The sequence below is a fragment of the Ostrea edulis genome, chromosome 7, assembly GCF_947568905.1.
Source record: "Ostrea edulis chromosome 7, xbOstEdul1.1, whole genome shotgun sequence".
Lineage (NCBI taxonomy): Eukaryota > Metazoa > Mollusca > Bivalvia > Ostreida > Ostreidae > Ostrea > Ostrea edulis.
This window is the reverse complement of record NC_079170.1, coordinates 76,522,353-76,529,512: the sequence shown is the minus strand read 5'-3', so window position 1 is coordinate 76,529,512 and position 7,160 is coordinate 76,522,353. Positions and strand designations below refer to the sequence as shown.

At 35.3% G+C, this 7,160-nt stretch overlaps 1 long non-coding RNA gene across 1 annotated transcript; it reads left to right on the top strand.

Moving 5' to 3' along the window:
• The first annotated feature begins 477 nt into the window (after window positions 1-477).
• Window positions 478-2,428, top strand: LOC130048524 (uncharacterized). The gene is made up of 3 exons (XR_008797313.1): window positions 478-562; window positions 2,047-2,149; window positions 2,275-2,428. It is a non-coding gene; the product is annotated as an uncharacterized LOC130048524 (long non-coding RNA).
• The last annotated feature ends 4,732 nt before the right edge of the window (window positions 2,429-7,160 follow it).

Sequence of the window (7,160 nt, the reverse complement as noted above, 5' to 3'; positions counted from 1 at the left end):
TTTTAATGCAATTCAATAATAGTTGGATTTTTTAAGAAAACGCGATAATGTACTGCTGAATGATTGCATTTTACAGCGAATTCAAAGCAGATTTTTGACATCTTAGACAAATGCAGCACTGAGAAAATCTGCTCAATATTTATAAGCAAAAATAGTCGTCTGTTGTGTGTATTTCTACATGACCAGTCTATTTGTGTCCTCCTGAAATGTAAAGCCAAAACCTATCGCAAACCAAACACCAACGTCCCCGACAAAAATTCTGCGTTAGAGAGGTCATTGATGACAACAATTTGGAACCGGTTGAAAGGTATATATTTTGTAAACACGATTTCGAAACAAAAAGATTGATTTCGAAAAAAGTATTTTCAATGTAGATATTTTGTCTCTGCTGTTCTTATAAATTGGATTTTAAGTGATAATATAGTACAGTCATACATGCATAACATATTTCTTCCTCTTTGTGAAATCTATTTATAGAGGAAATCCTGCTCGTGTGTACTGGTGCTGTAGTGCTGTGTGGAATAATTGGGTTGCTGATAGGAGTGTGTTTTTCATGCTACAGGTTTGTGGCATCCAAACTTTGTATACAACATGTCAATGGTCATATACGTGTCCAAAAAAACTCTCAAGAAAACTGCTTTTCCACTTCCGCCACTAAACCATTATGACGTCAAAACAAACCACCAGCGCGTTAAAGGGTATAAACTCTGCATGTATTGCTAACATTTTGTTCATTGCATGAATTACTTTACATTGGTAATTGATTTTTCTGTCAATGGGTCCCATACCATAATTGCTCCCATACCTTTATTGTTGCTGTGCTGTCATCAAACTGTATTTCAATTATGGTGACGTTCGACTACAGTTAATCGTTTGCGGATTGGGACTTACCAGGTTTCAAATTTCAGAGGATTATTTTCTCGTTATTTGTGCGTAGTAAACATGTACATATATTACATTTGATGAATGAATATTTCAAACTCCTGTGCACTTGTATGAGGTTGGTTTTTTATATATTGAACGTACCACTGTTTGGGTTTACTTGGAGTTACAGCATGGTGGTCAAAACAATCAAAAAGCATTACAAAGCTCTGAAATAAAATCCGTAGTTTTATATTGAAATTCATAAAGCAGGATATAAACGCTTGAACATAAAAATTATCGTAAATTATTGAAGTGAATTTATCATATGGTTATCATTTTGAGATATCTATGCATGTATTTAATGTACATCTGTCTCAGCTATGGTTTGTAATTCAACTACATGTACTTTCTTTTGAAAATGGAGCTTTTTGAACAAGTGGAATGGTTGATAGTGTGTCATGTATCGAGCCTGAATAAAACAATCACACGGTCGACAGGGAATGCTTACTCCCATGGGTCTCTGTTTGCCCACCTCTCTATCTTGTAATGCTTATAGGAGTTATGAGATTGATCACTGTTCGTTGTCTTCATTTCCATGTTCATCAATGAAATATCAGCATATCTTTTTTACTGTTCTGTATTGGCATATGTTGAATGCAAGGTGAAGATAACGAACAGTGATCAATCTCAAAACTCCTATAAGCAATACAAAATAGATAGTTGGGCAAACACGGACCCCTGGACACACCAGAGGTTGGATCAGGTGCCTAGGAGGAGTAAGCATCCCCTGTTGACCGGTCACACCCGCTGTGAGCCCTATATCCTGATCAGGTAAACGGTTATGAAAATGAATGAAATGTCAACAGATCGATTAAGACCGTTATGTTAGGGAAAGTATACCATCATCAACAACCAAACAAGGTACACGCTCAATTTTCATTGACTTTGGGGAACACTCGTCCGCAAATTCTATTCCTTGAATACAGTCTCCCAAAGTCAGCACTGTATCACAAAAGGAAAAAAGAACTAATTGATATACTTTCGCAAAATCAGTACTCCAGAAAATAGTTCCTTGATCAACGGAAAAGCAATCAATTCATACAACTATTTCTAAATACACTAACCACGATAACCAATGCGTTGAACACAAGAGATAAATTTTTGTTGTTATTCAACTTTCAGAAAGGTCAAGAGGACTAATAGACATCAGTCAGAAACATCATCAAAATCTTTACATTCTGAACTTTATGCAGAAATTGGCGAAGATTCAAACGAAACGTCCAAGGTAAGACTGAAGTCTGACTTATGATATTAAACAGCGTACTTTGTATAGCTGCATTCTGTTAGGATCATGCCGACGTTTTACAGCACACTATGACTATGTAGTGATAGTTAGGTGTTATGTTTTAGGGTCCAAAACAAAGCAGTCCAAGTCAAACTACAATCGATGCAGATAAATGTGATTGTAATCAAAGAAGCAACAGTGAATACGACTACAGTCACGTGTACAACATTCTACAACCAAATTACGGCTCCAACAGGCTTTCTCATCCCGATCTCAGTTCACTAACAACCTTAGAAATGACATACCCCTATCAGCAATGTCGAAGTCTCCAGAATCCTCGAGACCAAAATCTTATACAGAATGAAGGGGCGTCAAGATTATCTCTCTGAAGTTACGGAAGTGTGAACTACCAAATGTTGTTGATATAAATCCAATATCAATGACCGAAGTGGACCATAAACATTGTCATGTATCGTAGTATATTATTCATTTAGGTAATTCCCTAAACTTCTTCTGGTATATTTTCATCATAATATAATGAAGAACTTTACCCAATAGTTCCATCGTACTCAGAAAAACTAGATATACATATATATCACGTTTTGTGTTCCTTTTAGTCAATTTTATGACAAAAAGGTTGAATTTAAGCTTTTCCATCATCAATTTCACATATCTATGTAACACTATTCCAGTTTCACCTTCATATGGTGTTTATATATCTCAACTGATTCGATACGCAAGAGCTTGTTCTGCAGGTGGTCAGTTTTTAAATCGAGGCAGGCTACTGAGAAACAAGTTGATGTTACAGGGGTTTAAACATCTCGTTTAAAATCAGCATTTAACAAATTATATGGTGGTTATAACGATCTAGTTTGCAGTGCAATTTATCATGGGGTAATTGCTGTCTGCCATGTTTCATATCGACTGCTAGGTCAGTTTTGGCACACTGATTTTGACTACGGATTATTTCGTTTACCTTATCAATATATAAGGCCTAGGCACGCTGTCGTTATGACCGGTCGTCATGGGATGCTTACTCCTCCTACGCACCTGACCCCATCTCTGGTGAATCGAGGAGACCAAGATAGCCCAATTCTCTATTTAGCAATGCTTAGAGAAATTATGAGATCAATCACTTTTCATTATTTTCACCGTTCCCTTAGACGAACGATAGGGCCCACGGTCCTCTTGGCTTTAATCTTCAACGACCTGCAAAGATCTCTGTGGTCGAGTGGATAGAGCATCGCGCTCAAATTCACACGGCCTCTCACCTCTATCGGCGCAGGCTCGAATCTCGCTCGCGCGCGTAAGTGAGAAAGTTTCCAAGTTTACTTTCGGAAGGTCGGTGGTCTCTTTCCAGGTACATTGTAACTGGGTTCTCTCTTCCAACAATAAAAACTTGGCGCCACCAGATAAATGAAAAATATGTTAAGTGCGACGGAAAACATCAATCAATCAATAACCTGCACGTTTTGTGTTTTACAATCCTCTGACCCATATATGACACAGATTTTTGCTGACCTTGATTATGTAAAAGACATTATAATATCTTAGTTGAATTAGATAACCATAAAACAAAACATTAGATTGATTAAGAAAAACACCCCCAATGCTACTATCATATCAAAAGTTATCCCATAACTGATGTGGACTTCTTACTTTTAAACTATTGACTGAAACAGTTAACCCAATTCAGCTACGACACAAATGTGGGGATGTAGATACTCGAATAAGATTAATACCCAAAATGTATGCGTTTCGTTTTCTCTTATTGGCAACAGCCCGTGGATTTAGGAAGTGGGGAATATTGAAATAATTTTACTATTCCTGGAAATAATTCAAATATCTAAAACTCCAATGACTATTGGATATGTTGACCAATCTGCTTCACAAGTTGAAGGGAGTAGCCCAACGTGTACATGAAGGAGTCAGAAAAACAGACTCCCCGTTGCCTACTGGAGAGTCCCGTCTATCATACGCCTCATTTATTCTCACAAACGATTGTTAGGCAGTTCTTGGCACACTGATTTTGACTACAGATAATTCCGTTTACCTGATCAGGATATAGGTCTCACGGCGGGTGTGACAGGTCGACAGGGGATGCTTAATCCCCCTAGGAACCTAATCCCACCTCTGGTGTTTCCAGGGGTCCGTGTTTGCCCAACTATCTATTTTATATAGGAGTTATGAGATTGATCACTGTTCGTTAGCTTCACCTTTCACGAACACTAAAATTTCCCTAACCATATAAGTAAACAACTGAGTATATACTAATGATATGACACATCATGCTGAGTTGTAGGAATTTATTTATTACTACTGCATTCCTGCGAATTTCAAAACTAATTCATTATCAAAATTTCATTCGAGTGGCACATTTCCGTAATTATCATCATACAAGCTGCAACTGGCGGGAAATGAATTGAAAAATAAAGGAATAAATTGAACAACATATCTACGATTGTATAAATATGATTGTATTGAATCAGAGTGGCTCTGAAGTAATAAAAAGGGGTGAAATTAGCAGAAAAAATCGATTTATGAATTATATTTCTGATTATTTGTTTACCAAAGCTATGCGTCATAGAAAATTTTGCATTTCTAATGTATAAGCTGCATGTATATCTATAAATGAATTGTCTATAAACAGAGCATCTGTAAACGATGGGGTGTATTTCATTCAAGAAATAAAAGTCATTTTTCATCATTCTATACGATAAGAAGTAAGTTGAAGCAGTTCATAAGGATTATAAACCACAAAGTGGTCTATAAGATAACATAAATTGTTCCATTTTACCCTACCTTTATATCATTTTTAAAATGAGTACAAATTACTTTTCATACTTATAATGTAATTTAGTAAATCGCATTTGATATTACTTCCCATGAATAATTCTTAGGAAAATTTGAATTCCATATGACTAATATTGCTGTGCAGGAAAATGGAAATAGAACAGTCAAACGCATTGTGACGTAATACTAAGACGTCACATAGCAACGCTAAACAACAGTTTTGTTTCTAAGATATAGATAATGTTGTAAAAGTCAAATGAACCAATCAAATTGCACGTTACAAGTAACATGAGGCTAAAGTATACTCCTACTATTTAATATAACCACCCCCGCTCCCATGCATGGTTGAATCCATGTTCTGAGAAACCAAATCTGCTAACAGTGTGTGATCAGAGCGCTGGGCTGCTCTACCATTTAGGTAAGTTGATAAAACTTGCTTTCGATGACGACAAAATTCTTGCTAAACTGTCACATGCTTCACGGTCATTGAGAATGGAAATCATTTGACGTAGATTCACATGTAAGAGGATCATACAACACACATACTGAATTTGAAATATTTTAATAAGCATGGGAATTGGAATGAACTCTTAAATAAACATAGTTGTCATATTGCAATAAATATTTCATATAAAGCATCAAATACATACAAAAACATCAATTATTCGCATATACATGTAACTACAATACAAAAGAATTGAATTTAGACTAACAATGCTTAAAAAGGGGGTTAAGATATTTTTTCATTCATGCTAAACAGTGAAACCAATCCATGTCGTTTTTAAGGTCATAAGCAGTACACAAGCCTTACAAATTTCATGAAACATACACCTTAAAATGGCATTACCAAATGTTATTTGTTACACTATTATTTTTTTCAGTTGCAATACACGGGTTGTGGGCAGAAACTCAACACAAGTGTTGCTATTTTGTACAAATAATCAATACTTTTCAGATGCCTAAAACATGTTTTGTGTATATAATTATCCAACATTCCTTTTTAACTAAAGTAAATATACATGGGTCGTTATTAAACTTTGCTCGTACAATGAAACATTGAACTTCATCTTTTAAATTCATCATACATTGCAGTTAACCATCAATCATTACAAACTTTTCACACCTACATAGGACACTTTTGAAAACGTGGGTGATTGTGTGTATGAACGGTGTATAGTTTCATATAGTAAAAATAATTCTATTTATAGATGCAGAATATCGATACTGAATAATATATACAACAAATAAAAATAATATTTTGTAAATTGAACAACACGATATTGCTATGAGAGCTTTCTGATTAGGCCTAACCTACAAATTCAATAAGATGAAACTGAATTTCCTTGAACTTTTCCTCCCATCTGAGGACTACTTGCAAACTCAGCGTTTTTTCTCTCGGAATACCCCCACAAAAATGTTCATTAATAATCTTTATGAATCAAATTGTTTAGTAGGCAACATATTCCAAAAATTGTGAGACGTGTAACGTAATGTTGTTAGCAGGCCTCATAATATATCATAATGATGGTGGAAGTGGGGTTTAGTATCTGCACCAAACAATAATTACAACTGAACATCGACAATAAATCCTAACACCAAACAAAAATCACAACTGATTATCGACAATAAATCCTAATCCTAACATCAAACAAGAATTACAACTGATTATCGACAATAAATCCTAATCCTAACACCAAACTGGTTATCAACTGATCAAGAAAACGAAAACTTTACTTCGATATTCTCTCTGAGTGGATGAAATTGAGGAAGTTTGAGGGAGAAGGCCAGTGTTAAAATAAGTTCGAAACATGCTTCGGCATGACGAAGCCGTTATGGTGAGTTCCGGAAATGCAAGGTGAAGATAACGAACAGTGATCAATCTCATAACTCCTACAAGCAATACAAAATAGATAGTCGGGCAAACTATTAGTTATGTAGATTATGGCCCCATCCTCGACAAAAAAGCTATCTCCTTTGAAAGCTCTGTCACATCGAGATATATATATGTGTTTCCCATTTCCATCATATCTAATCTATTACCTTATTTCAGTGGCTTATTCTGGAAAATAAAACTATTAGGAAGGCGTAAAATGCCAAAATATTTGAAGCAAAATATTTGATGAATTAAGATGCATTAACAAATGGAAAATATATAGGAATTATTTATTCCAAACTATCGCTAAAAGCTAAAAGTAGTTTTACAATTGATTACGAACAA